General features: G+C 42.7%; 1 protein-coding gene, 1 long non-coding RNA gene and 6 other non-coding genes across 8 annotated transcripts in view; 7 read left to right on the forward strand and 1 right to left on the reverse strand.

Moving 5' to 3' along the window:
• On the reverse strand, positions 1–72 carry trnah-gug (transfer RNA histidin (anticodon GUG)). Its single transcript has one exon. It is a non-coding gene; the product is annotated as a tRNA-His (tRNA).
• Positions 1–13,942, forward strand: part of znf1086 (zinc finger protein 1086) — an 893,143-nt gene that overhangs the window by 74,686 nt on the left and 804,515 nt on the right. The gene's annotated exons all lie outside the window — the stretch shown is intronic.
• Positions 1,190–4,880, forward strand: LOC137491446 (uncharacterized). The gene is made up of 3 exons (XR_015484262.2): positions 1,190–1,538; positions 1,616–1,759; positions 4,812–4,880. It is a non-coding gene; the product is annotated as an uncharacterized LOC137491446 (long non-coding RNA).
• Positions 4,545–4,618, forward strand: trnai-aau (transfer RNA isoleucine (anticodon AAU)). Its single transcript has one exon. It is a non-coding gene; the product is annotated as a tRNA-Ile (tRNA).
• trnaq-cug (transfer RNA glutamine (anticodon CUG)) lies at positions 5,579–5,650 on the forward strand. The gene has a single exon. It is a non-coding gene; the product is annotated as a tRNA-Gln (tRNA).
• Positions 5,753–5,826, forward strand: trnai-aau (transfer RNA isoleucine (anticodon AAU)). Its single transcript has one exon. It is a non-coding gene; the product is annotated as a tRNA-Ile (tRNA).
• On the forward strand, positions 7,974–8,045 carry trnah-gug (transfer RNA histidin (anticodon GUG)). The gene has a single exon. It is a non-coding gene; the product is annotated as a tRNA-His (tRNA).
• trnai-aau (transfer RNA isoleucine (anticodon AAU)) lies at positions 9,352–9,425 on the forward strand. The gene has a single exon. It is a non-coding gene; the product is annotated as a tRNA-Ile (tRNA).

Raw genomic sequence — 13,942 nt, forward strand, 5'->3', positions numbered from 1 at the left:
TGCCGTGACCCGGATTCGAACCGGGGTTGCTGCGGCCACAACGCAGAGTACTAACCACTATACGATCACGGCGAGCTACGAAACAGCCCTTGTGACCTATGTGTGGTATGTTCCTCCGTGTGATAAGCCCCTTTCTCTTCAGTGAGAACACTCTGTTGTTTTTCTCCTCCTACCAGCACAACGCTTTTCCCAAGAAACAATGGAAATGCAAACAATTGACGACTGCTGCAATTTTTAAAAGGAACAGGATGTGGGTATAGTTAGCAGGAATTGAACCTGCGGGAGAATACCCCAACCTATTTCTAGTCGATCGCCTTAACCACGCAGCCATCACTACAAGACTGCCTGTTCTCCCATGTCCTCATGCCTAGTACACGTGTTGTGCATTCAGATGAAACTTTCAGCAAGCGATAGCTCAACGGCAAAAGCTGTGGCTCCACAAAGAGTCTCTCATGCCCGAACACAGACTTGAACCCTGGACCCTCTACCGACTCCGCTAAAGCTGGGGAACAATAGTCTGTTTTGGAAGGGGAAGAAAAAAGCACAAGAAAAATAAGAAAATTTGAGAAATTGAGAAAGAAAGAAGCGAAATTAAGGTTATATTTTGTATTTTTTGCCCACCAGAAACTACTCAATGCATATATAACAGTACTGGTTCAAGAAATATGTCCATAAATAACACTTTGGGTAGATCACAAGGTTCAATCCCCGACTGGAGCAGGTATCTAACCAGGTTTAGTAATGGGTCGATCATGAACATTTCGTTCATTTTAAACGAATCTTCAATATGATTTGGGAACTATAAGTCCTCTTAGGGAGTGATTTGTTAATATGCGCGTGCGTACATTTGTGCAGGTGGTATCGTTATTTCAAGTCTTCATCACATTTCGTGTCGTTTATCGCGGAAAGGCAGAAACCAATCATATGCGTTTAGAGCCGAAAAAGATTTGATCCGTTCACCTCTCGAGTCCTCTATCGGGTCTGAGTCACTCGTTTATTACGGGCCTATTATACGCGTTTAGAGCAGGAAAAATATTTGATCCGTTCATCTCTCGAGTCCTCTATCGGGTTTGAGTCATTCGTTCCTCACGGGCCAATCATACGCATTTAAATGGTAATCTAAATGTTTATTTTATCATTAGTTTTATTTAATATATGTTTTTTTATTGTTTTATTTTTTTTAAGGTGAATTGCTGGGAATGGAGCACCTTTACAGCCAGACCGGCAAAACCCTGACTCCGGTGCTCCAGAACCCAGAGGAGGAAGGCAGGCTGGTGGAGGAAGTAGATGACGAGGATCTACAAGATGACGGGTTTGAGGAGGAGATCATGGAGGACATCACAGTTCCAGTGCTGTATGAGGATGACCCCTGCCGTGATCTCAGAAACAGCCCCTTATCTTCGCCTCTGCCTCAGTCCCCAGCATTACTGGCTGAGCCGTCCACATCAGCTGGTGGAGAAGGACAGCTTCCTAGCCCAGCCCCCTCAGTGCCGTCACAGCCATCCAAGTCTGGAGACAGTCTCTCTGTTGAGGCTCAGGTAAGATATATTAAGAACTTAATTTTATTTAGTCTTTTTTTATTCCACATATACTAAATTTATTCTGTATTTACCAGGGAGTAGTCATTGGACCTGATGGCATTGCTGGGTGGGACAAGGTGCAGGATCTGGCTGCTTATTTGGTAGGTCTTCGTGAGGCTCCTTACTTCACTGACCTGCAGATGACAGAGGCCATTCAGCTGTGGACAGCTCTCCTGGATGTTGATAAACAGCGCATCAACTACGAGCCTCGACATCAGCCTCAGCTGACACATGGGCGCTTTAAGGCACGGAAGCGCTTCGGAGTCACTCCAGGTGTGGAGAGCATCAAGCGCTGTCTGATTGGACATCCTGAGGGTCCAGCACAGTGGCCTAGCACCAGCCGCTTGGTTGAGGCCATTTGTACAAAGCTGTGTGCCGTACACAAGTCCACTTCCAAGAAGGCTGGTGTTCGCACGCACAGGTGGTCTAAAATACTGACCGATTACCACCACATCCGGGATCTGGTGCTTGGCAGTCGCAGGCTGATGGATGAAACAGTGATCCAGCTTTTTGAGCTAAACCAGAAGACGCTTATTCAGTGGTAAGCAAAGCACATTATTTTCTTTAAATTACCTGAATACTTCTAAATTAATATATATGTATAATACATATCATTTATTATCAGGTTTCAACGGAGGCAAAAAGATCAGGAAATGAGTGTACTCCCTCAGGGACTGACTCCACTTGATCCAATTGCTGTGGCAGATACGCAGCTTCCTTTGCCGAGGGGAAAATTGGACGAGGCACCGACAACATCAGGCCCCAAACACCAGTTTGTCTTTCCTCCAAATAAAGTAGGACAGGCACCTCTTCTTCGACCTGGTCGAAAGTCTGCTTCTGCATCCACCACAGTTTGCTCCTTCCTGCCGGATGCCACCACGGTGTGCTCCTTTCCACCGGCCCCCACGACGGTATGCCCAATCGCGCCAACCCCCACCACAGTCTGCCACATTGCACCAGCCCCTACCATGGTGTGCCCCGTCACACCGATCTTCACCACAGTGCGCCCCATCTCGCCAGCCTCCACCACAGTGTGCCCCATCATACCAGCCTCCACCACAGTGCGCCCTATTGCGCCGGCCCCCACCACAGTGCGCCTCATTGTATCTGCCCCCACCACGGTGTGCTCCTTTCCACCGACCCCCGGCACGGTGTGCCCCATTGCACCACCCCCCACAGCACCAGATGTTGTGCAGCCCATTTCAGGACCTGGATCATTGTTTGGCACACTTGTTTTTAACCCAGACATGAGTGTGTCAATGGTGATTCCATCATTTGCTGCACCAACATCCAGTGCAGTCCCAGCTTCACCTGCACCTGCTGTTCCTCCACCTGCACCTGCTCCACCTGCACCTGCTGTTCCTCCACCTGCACCTGCTCCACCTGCACCTGCTGTTCCTCCACCTGCACCTGCTCCACCTGCGCCTGCTGTTCTTGTGTCCCGTTACACCCAGAGGAACAGGCGCAGACGGGAACAGGAGAAGAAAAGTGTTTGCAGCAAATGTGGGCAACCAAAGACTAAGGAGTTTGGCCATAGCCGATTTGTCCTTAGAGGACTGGTTGGCAGAACAGCGCCAGCAAAATAAAGGACAAACTCCAGCTCCAGAATAAAGGACAAATTGCTGTATATATTTTTGTAAATGTTACATGGGTACTCTCTCTCTCTTATTTTATTTAATTTTTGTGTTAATATTTAGCATTTTAAAGTGGCACTTATAGGCCCACTCTTATTTTGTCTTGTGTGTACTTATTTAATATTTGTGTGCATTTTATGTAAAAATATATTTATATTTCTTAAAAAAATAACATTTTATACATTGCTTAAATACTATATTTTATATATTACGTGCCCCTCTCTTGCATTTTATTATTTATTTATATTATTGTTTAATATATTGTGTATATAAAACTAAATATATATATAGAGTATTGTTTTTATATAATGTGTATAATAAGTATATATATATATATATATATATATATATATATATATATATATATATATATATATATATATATTGTTTTAATATATGTGCACAATAAATAAATATATATTGTATTGTTTTTATTTATTGTATATTATATAGTTTATATATTAAGATATGTTTTTATTTTGTTTTTTATAATTTTTAAATTGTTTTGCGATTTTAATATTTGTATTTATTTTAATAAACCATTTTGCATATTACTTGTTTTTGTGTGCATTCATTTAAAGTTATTACATAAAGAAATATAACATATATAAATATATATATATATATATATATATATATATATATATATATATATATATATATAGTATAGTATATATTTATATATTAATAAATAAATATATATAATATACTTATATATACATAAACATGCATACATATGTTTAATTGAAACATTTGCATTCATTTTTAATTAACGTAATATGCTTTTTAAGAACAATATCCACATAATAATAGTAATATCAATATAATTGCATGTGTTACGTCAGTAAAATTTCAATAAGAGCGCAGCTGATTAGCTCCGCTAAAACCGACACTGATTGGATATTGTGTTACACAGATCGTGTGTTCGAATCCAGCATGCAAAAAATGACATTTAGAGTGACATGCAATATGCAACTAAAATACCACATTATGCACAGTCACAAAGCCGCGAACACTACTGCAAGCGAAATTTGTCGCATTTTTCCGTGTTTTTGCGGCTTGTTCGCTTGCGAGTGAGCGAGAAGATTGGACCCCTTCCTATGCTAAGCGAGCGCTCTACCATTTGAGCCCGGGCAGCACCAAGCAGAAGACTTGAGGTTCCGTGGTGTAATGGTTAGCACTCTGGACTCTGAATCCAGCGATCTGAGTACAAATCTCGGCGGGACCTTGTTTTTTTACCAGCACCGCACAAAAAAAGCTGGAATAGCATTCTTATCTCTTGAAGAAAATGACAGTTACTCTGAGCTTTTTAGCAAACATGGCAGAAAGTGGCCGGTTAGCTCAGCTGGTTAGAGCGTGGTGCTAATAACGCCAAGGTCGCGGGTTCGATCCCCGTACTGGCCAAACTTTTACCCTTTAAGGCCTCAGAGGCATTTCAGGATTCTGCTTAGTCTCACAGACACGAATTCTGCAGGATTCTTACGAAAAGGCAGCTGAAATTGCTCAGTTGGGAGAGCGTTAAACTGAAGATCTAAAGGTCCCTGGTTCGATCCTGGGTTTTGGCAAAACAGTGATGTTGTTCTATTTTGTGCACAAGGGTCAGGTGACTGAAAGTCACCCAAAAAGCCTAGCTGCTTCACCCTTAAGTCCACCTGCTTCCACTTGACCAAAACACTATCTTCCTCCCAGATGGTCACGTTGCTTCTGGCGATGATTCCAATGGCCTGATCGACAGCACTCTATAATGCTATGTATTTAGCGCTTTGATGTCCCACTGCAGACACGCTGCTGAATAAAAGAAAACTGTGACTTGATAGGGCTTCTGAAGGGTTGCAATGATATGTACTGCACAGAAACCGGCAAAGCTGACGTAAGTAGTTTCGCTTTAAACCCTCAAGGTGCCACCAGCTTTGCAATAAAAGCCAATGTAAAAAGGCATGAAAACAGAGGTGGAGAATGCAGTCATTGTTCCCGCTACCTCTCCCATGCAGAGCGAGCGCTTAACCATGAGCTAATTCCCCTCAAAGCAATCAATAATTGGCGATTTTCGACGTGGTCAAAATAGAAAAAAAAGATCACATTTGCTCTGTGGTGGCCTCTTTGCCCTGCCTGCCGTTTAGTCGTCAAAATGCCTGGAATAGTGCGCTTTTCTTTTGAAGGCCCTACCTGGTCCTGCTCCAGTAAACGTGTGAGGAGCCCTGCATGCCGAATGACGAGTTACTCAGAAATCAATGCACATTGGCACTGCCTTGTATTGACATTCTGCTACTTTCTGGCAAGGCCGTTTTCTTTTTTTTTTTTTTTTTTTTTTTTTTTTTACATTATTTTCTCTTTGGCCCAGGCAGCACCAAGCAGAAGACTTGAGGTTCCATGGTGTAATGGTTAGCACTCTGGACTCTGAATCCAGCAATCCGAGTTCAAATCTCGGTGGGACCTTGTTTTTTTACCAGCACCGCACAAAAAAAGCTGGAATAGCATTCTTATCTCTTGAAGAAAATGACAGTTACTCTGAGCTTTTTAGCAAACATGGCAGATAGTGGCCGGTTAGCTCAGCTGGTTAGAGCGTGGTGCTAATAACGCCAAGGTCGCGGGTTCGATCCCCGTACTGGCCAAACTTTTACCCTTTAAGGCCTCAGAGGCATTTCAGGATTCTGCTTAGTCTCACAGACACGAATGCTGCAGGATTCTTGTGAACAGGCAGCCGAAATTGCTCAGTTGGGAGAGCGCTAAACTGAAGATCTAAAGGTCCCTGGTTCGATTCTGGGTTTCGGCTAAACAGTGATGTTGTTCTATTTTGTGCACAAGGATCAGGTGACTGAAAGTCACCCAAAAAGCCTAGCTGCTTCACCCTTAAGTCCACCTGCTTCCACTTGACCAAAACACTATCTTCCTCCCAGATGGTCACGTTGCTTCTGGCGATGATTCCAATGGCCTGATCGACAGCACTCTATAATGCTATGTATTTAGCGCTTTGATGTCCCACTGCGGACACGCTGCTGAATAAAAGAAAACTGTGACTTGATAGGGCTTCTGAAGGGTTGCAATGATATGTACTGCACAGAAACCGGCAAAGCTGACGTAAGTAGTTTCGCTTTAAACCCTTAAGGTGCCACCAGCTTTGCAATAAAAGCCAATGTAAAAAGGCATGAAAACAGAGGTGGAGAATGCAGTCATTGTTCCCGCTACCTCTCCCATGCAAAGCGAGCCCTTAACCATGAGCTAATTCCCCTCAAAGCAATCAATAATTGGCGATTTTCGACGTGGTCAAAATAGAAAAAAAAGATCACATTTGCTCTGTGGTGGCCTCTTTGCCCTGCCTGCCGTTTAGTCGTCAAAATGCCTGGAATAGTGCGCTTTTCTTTTGAAGGCCCTACCTAGTCCTGCTCCAGTAAACGTGTGAGGAGCCCTGCATGCCGAATGACGAGTTACTCAGATATCAATGCACATTGGCACTGCCTTGTATTGACATTCTGCTACTTTCTGGCAAGGCCGTTTTCTTTTTTTTTTTTTTACATTATTTTCTCTTTGGCCCGGGCAGCACCAAGCAGAAGACTTGAGGTTCCATGGTGTAATGGTTAGCACTCTGGACTCTGAATCCAGCGATCAGAGTTCAAATCTAGGTGGGACCTTGTTTTTTTACCAGCACCGCACAAAAAAAGCTGGAATAGCATTCTTATCTCTTGAAGAAAATGACAGTTACTCTGAGCTTTTTAGCAAACATGGCAGAAAGTGGCCGGTAAGCTCAGCTGGTTAGAGCGTGGTGCTAATAACGCCAAGGTCGCGGGTTCGATCGCCGTACTGGCCAAACTTTTACCCTTTAAGGCCTCAGAGGCATTTCAGGATTCTGCTTAGTCTCACAGACACGAATGCTGCAGGATTCTTGTGAACAGGCAGCCGAAATTGCTCAGTTGGGAGAGCGTTAAACTGAAGATCTAAAAGTCCCTGGTTCGATCCTGGGTTTCGGCAAAACAGTGATGTTGTTCTATTTTGTGCACAAGGGTCAGGTGACTGAAAGTCACCCAAAAAGCCTAGCTGCTTCACCCTTAAGTCCACCTGCTTCCACTTGACCAAAACACTATCTTCCTCCCAGATGGTCACGTTGCTTCTGGCGATGATTCCAATGGCCTGATCGACAGCACTCTATAATGCTATGTATTTAGCGCTTTGATGTCCCACTGCGGACACGCTGCTGAATAAAAGAAAACTGTGACTTGATAGGGCTTCTGAAGGGTTGCAATGATATGTACTGCACAGAAACCGGCAAAGCTGACGTAAGTAGTTTCGCTTTAAACCCTCAAGGTGCCACCAGCTTTGCAATAAAAGCCAATGTAAAAAGGCATGAAAACAGAGGTGGAGAATGCAGTCATTGTTCCCGCTACCTCTCCCATGCAAAGCGAGCGCTTAACCATGAGCTAATTCCCCTCTAAGCAATCAATAATTGGCGATTTTCGACGTGGTCAAAATAGAAAAAAAAGATCACATTTGCTCTGTGGTGGCCTCTTTGCCCTGCCTGCCGTTTAGTCGTCAAAATGCCTGGAATAGTGCGCTTTTCTTTTGAAGGCCCTACCTGGTCCTGCTCCAGTAAAATTGTGAGGAGCCCTGCATGCCGAATGACGAGTTACTCAGAAATCAATGCACATTGGCACTGCCTTGTATTGACATTCTGCTACTTTCTGGCAAGGCCGTTTTCTTTTTTTTTGTTTTTTTGTTTTTACATTATTTTCTCTTTGGCCCGGGCAGCACCAAGCAGAAGACTTGAGGTTCCATGATGTAATGGTTAGCACTCTGGACTGTGAATCCAGCGATCCGAGTTCAAATCTCGGTGGGACCTTGTTTTTTTACCAGCACCGCACAAAAAAAGCTGGAATAGCATTCTTATCTCTTGAAGAAAATGACAGTTACTCTGAGCTTTTTAGCAAACATGGCAGAAAGTGGCCGGTAAGCTCAGCTGGTTAGAGAGTGGTGCTAATAACGCCAAGGTCGCGGGTTCGATCCCCGTACTGGCCAAACTTTTACCCTTTAAGGCCTCAGAGGCATTTCAGGATTCTGCTTAGTCTCACAGACACGAATGCTGCAGGATTCTTGTGAAAAGGCAGCTGAAATTGCTCAGTTGGGAGAGCGTTAAACTGAAGATCTAAAGGTCACTGGTTCGATCCTGAGTTTCGGCAAAACAGTGATGTTGTTCTATTTTGTGCACAAGGGTCAGGTGACTGAAAGTCACCCAAAAAGCCTAGCTGCTTCACCCTTAAGTCCACCTGCTTCCACTTGACCAAAACACTATCTTCCTCCCAGATGGTCACGTTGCTTCTGGCGATGATTCCAATGGCCTGATCGACAGCACTCTATAATGCTATGTATTTAGTGCTTTGATGTCCCACTGCGGACACGCTGCTGAATAAAAGAAAACTGTGACTTGATAGGGCTTCTGAAGGGTTGCAATGATATGTACTACACAGAAACCGGCAAAGCTGACGTAAGTAGTTTCGCTTTAAACCCTCAAGGTGCCACCAGCTTTGCAATAAAAGCCAATGTAAAAAGGCATGAAAACAGAGGTGGAGAATGCAGTCATTGTTCCCGCTACCTCTCCCATGCAGAACGAGCGCTTAACCATGAGCTAATTCCCCTCAAAGCAATCAATAATTGGCGATTTTCGACGTGATCAAAATAGAAAAAAAAGATCACATTTGCTCTGTGGTGGCCTCTTAGCCCTGCCTGCCGTTTAGTCGTCAAAATGCCTGGAATAGTGCGCTTTTCTTTTGAAGGCCCTACCTGGTCCTGCTCCAGTAAACGTGTGAGGAGCCCTGCATGCCGAATGACGAGTTACTCAGAAATCAATGCACATTGGCACTGCCTTGTATTGACATTCTGCTACTTTCTGGCAAGGCCGTTTTCTTTTTTTTTTTTTTTTTTGTTTTTACATTATTTTCTCTTTGGCCCGGGCAGCACCAAGCAGAAGACTTGAGGTTCCATGGTGTAATGGTTAGCACTCTGCACTCTGAATCCAGCGATCCGAGTTCAAATTTCGGTGGGACCTTGTTTTTTTTACCAGCACCGCACAAAAAAAGCTGGAATAGCATTCTTATCTCTTGAAGAAAATGACAGTTACTCTGAGCTGTTTAGCAAACATGGCAGAAAGTGGCCGGTTAGCTCAGCTGGTTAGAGCGTGGTGCTAATAACGCCAAGGTCGCGGGTTCGATCCCCGTACTGGCCAAACTTTTACCCTTTAAGGCCTCAGAGGCATTTCAGGATTCTGCTTAGTCTCACAGACATGAATGCTGCAGGATTCTTGTGAAAAGGCAGCTGAAATTGCTCAGTTGGGAGAGCGTTAAACTGAAGATCTAAAGGTCCCTGGTTCGATCTTGGGGTTGTAAAACAGTGCTGTTGTTCTATTTTGTGCACAAGGGGTAGGTGACTGAAGGCCCTACCTGGTCCTGCTCCAGTAAACGTGTGAGAAGCCCTGCATGCCGAATGACGAGTTACTCAGAAATCAATGCACATTGCCACCGCCTTGTATTGACATTCTGCTACTTTCTGGCAAGGCCGTTTTATAATTTTCTTTTTTTAATATTTTTTTTCTTTAGCCTGGGCAGCACCAACTGGAAGACTTTTATTAAGCTTGGCAGTAAGTGGCCGGTTAGCTCATACTGCCACCTGTAAGTCGTGGTTATTCTTGGTCACACCGGCCAATCACTTTGTGAGCTGGAACCAAGATTCACCCTATTCTTGGTTAAGGCAGCCAATCGTGTTCTGAGTTACAATGAACGCTATGGCCAATCAGAGCCCTTATACCATCCATGATTTGTACTGTAATAAAAGATTTCGTTGCGGATTAATTCGGAAACCAATTGCAAAGTAAGTATTTTTTTAACAAGGTGGTTTAAATGAATAACCATTACAGTAACGTTAATTACTACAACATAATTATTATATGATTGTTATAGATGTTTTATAACGTTATTTGGTAAGATTAATGTTAGCCGACCAAGCAAACTGTACAGTTTTATTACAAACATTTTAATGCAGTTATTACTTAATTAATATGGATCATGCATGATTGCATCACTAATACTAAACCAACAATATAAGGGTCACACATCAATCCATTACTAATAATAATGTTATTATTATTATTGATGGATTAAATTGTGACCCTTATATTATTGGTTTATTATTAGTGATGCAATCATGCGTGATCCATATTGTTTTATGCTTTATGATTAGTGATGTATTATGCGTGAGCATTATTAGATTAGTTTATGATTAGTGATGTAGTGATATGTGAGCGTCATTATACTATTTGTTTATAATTAATGACTGATGAATTGAGCCTGATATTTATTATTAGTGAAGTGATTCATTAATGTGTGAGAATAATGCATGGGCATTATTGTAACTATGGTAGTAAATGACAATATAAAGTGAAGTAATGTATAATAACTGCATTAAAATGTTTGTAGTAAAACTGTACAGTGTGCTTGGTCGGCTAACATTAATCTTAACAAACAACGTCATATAACATCTATAACAATCATATAATAATTGTGTTGTTGTAATTAATGTTACTGTAATGGTTATTCATTTAAACCAACTTGTTATAAAAATACTTTGTAATTGTTGTCCGAATTAATCCACAACGAAATCTGTTAATACAGTACAAATCATGAATGTTATAAGGGCTCTGATTGGCCATAGCGTTCATTGTAACTCGGAACATAATTGGCTGCCGTAACCAAGAATAGGGTGAATCTTGGTTCCAGCTCGGGACAAGATTGGCCAGCGTAACCAAAAATTTTAAAAAATCTTGGTTCCAACTCGGAACGTGATTGGCCGGTGTAACCAAGAATAACCACGAATTACAGGTGGCAGTATGCACCACTGGCCCAGTCTGCGTCAGCAGTGCTCAGTAGCATGCTGATTGGAAAGAGGACATGGCTCGGTCAACATGCAGTTCCTTCAACGCTTGCTGTGCTTTCTTGTCATGGCAAGTTGTGGTGTTGATAGGATGCTTTAACACAGAGCATGTGACAGTCCCTCCCAAGAAGAACTGTGATCCAGGCTCTGAGACTTTCTCTTCTCCAGGAGGAGGTTTCAAATGTTAGAGTTATTTTTGTCAGAGCAGCTGCAGCACACCTGGGTGGAAGCCCACAGCTAGGCTTGATGGTCTAGCCTGGTGGTCTAGTAATTAGGATTCGGTGCTCTCACCGCCGCGGCCCGAGTTCGATTCCTGGTCAGGGAACTTCCTTTTCACCTCCATGGTGAACTTCGAGCAGTGGTGCCAATGATATCTTCGCAAAGGCAAGAAAGCGGCTCTGAGCACAAAAGACATCCTTTGAGCTGGAGTCGAACCTGCGACCTAATAATTGGTTCTACAGTACTCCACTCTACCAACTGAGCCATCAAAGTCTTACGTAGCAGTTCCACAACAACACCCTATAAGGTAGCTGCAGTCCGACCGCTGACCAAAAAGGACAGGAGCAAAAGTACTTAAGCCTTCCCATACCGGGAGTCGAACCCGGGTCACCTGGGTGAAAATCAGGAATCCTGACTGCTAGACCATATAGAAATTGCCACTTTTGAAACCCAGTCTTGGCACAAACTCCAGTTCTTTCTGATTGCTGGCACGTCCCTGCTCTGCTTGAACAAGTGCCACTCATACACTTACGCATTCTCTCATACACAGTTTCTTGGTTTCCGTAACGGAGAATCTTCTGATCCATAGTCATAAGCGCTATCCTTTGTGCCACTCTGTTCAGCACCTTGTTAGCACGTTGCTTGAAGCGAGGACAAGGCTCTGTCAACCCGGAGTTCCTTCACCACACATTCTGCTTTGTTTTTTTATGGCAAGAGGTTGTGTGGATGGGATGCTCTTACAGGATTCCTGACAGTCCCTCCATAGAAGACCTGAGATCCAGGTTTGGAGACTCTCTCCTCTCCAAGAGGAGGTTAAAAGTCTTTTGTGTCAGAGCACTTAGGTGTTGCTGCAGCTCAGAGACCTACAAGTGGAGGAGATTACACTGCAAGTTGGCTGGATGACCTCTAAGGGGTCGGCAGTTATGCCACACGTAGGCTGGGTTTGCGATTGATGTAGCTGTAGTAGACATTTATAAAAAAAAAAAAAAAAATTAAAACTGGTTACTGTGAGGTTGGGCCTAGGGCTGGGGTAGGTGTGATTTTAATAAACTGCAATAGGTTGTATTCTGTGCCATGTACAAGACATTGAATCAATTAAACCCACATGGAGGTTTGTTACTGTGAGGTTGGGTTAAGAGTTGGGGTAGGTTGTGTTGTAAAATAGAAATCAGTTTTTTATTATTTTTGTCTCTTTCTTTTAATCAAACAATTATTTGTATTGGTCATGTAAGGGTCATATATTAACTTAACTTCTAATGTTGTGGGTGAGTGCTGTGCATACTAATTAGCATTTTTGCAGAAGTAGATAGATGCGGGTTCAAAATTAAATTCAGCTCTGCAGAAACTTCCTGTCTGAATAGAGGTGTTAAAACTGAACACAGAACACAGAAAGATCTATACTTTGTTGTTGGGCAGAGAATTCGTAGAAAAAGAGGAAGTATGTCGAAGGGGCGGCCAATAGAGGACTGAACAATGACTGACAAGTGACGTTACACCAAAACTACACCTGTTAAGATTGGTGGTGTATATATGCTGAAGTCAGGAAATGTATGTTAGTTGCGAACCTCTTGAATGTAATTCTTGTATTGCATTGGGGTAATGTAACCCAGAGCTCTGTTATCGAATTATTCATTTGTATCTAATAAATTACTAATATTTTTGGCATTGAAGAAAACCCTCTCCAGACCTTTTCTTATTGAACACGCATGGAATAGAGATAAATATTCCAACATGTCGTCTCAGGAATGTCGCTGCATCTCGCATCTGATTCCACCTCATCACTTGATATGGAATCTTCTAGTTCTTCAAGTCGCTATACAACAATAAGTAAGAGCATTTCACATGTGAAAGATTATTATAGAAAAATATGGACTGAAATTAAGCTTATTTTAGCTTAGACTGACAATCTTATTATAACTGTACCATTTTAGTCGATTTCTATCTCATCAAGTTTCTTTCCTTTATATTTGGAAAGTGTTCCTTTCTCCATTGCTCATTTTTGCGAGCTGCAGTGTCGCTTCTGGTAACCGGTAATAATGTCTGTGGATTCTGATATCGTAACCAAGGAAATCAGCCAGCTGGTCCGCCTCATTCTCATCAAGGTTAAGAATCTTTGACATGGTTGCTATGTGTTTCCTAAGCCTGGTTGAAGACAGAGCCTCAAGATTCTTGATGCCACATTCATGAGCAGCTCTTCTTATGCACTCTCCTCCTCTGTAACCAGACATTGCTCCAGATCTAGCAAACATGAAGGAATTCTGAAAAGGGACACCACAAACCTTACGTGTTTCAACAAGCAGCTCTATGGCAGACACCAATGAAGGTTTAAGGAGCACAGGAACCTCGTTTAAGGAGCACATTCTCCCTCGTTTACCACTAAGCTTCACTCTGGTAAAATGATTAGAGTTTCTTCTCAAACTCTGAAAGACACATGGCTATGTCTTCGTGTAGCTCAGAAGAATCCCAGCCTTGAAAAGCTGACAAAAGCATTCTTAACACCTCACCTTCTCTTCGTCTGTTGAACAGGATGACTTGGGACAATATGACTTTAGCTAGAGAAGCATAGCTTTTTGCAGAAAGAAAGTTTTTGTGTTTATT

The sequence above is a fragment of the Danio rerio genome, chromosome 4, assembly GCF_052040795.2.
Source record: "Danio rerio strain M-AB ecotype USA chromosome 4, GRCz13ab, whole genome shotgun sequence".
Taxonomy (NCBI): domain Eukaryota; kingdom Metazoa; phylum Chordata; class Actinopteri; order Cypriniformes; family Danionidae; genus Danio; species Danio rerio.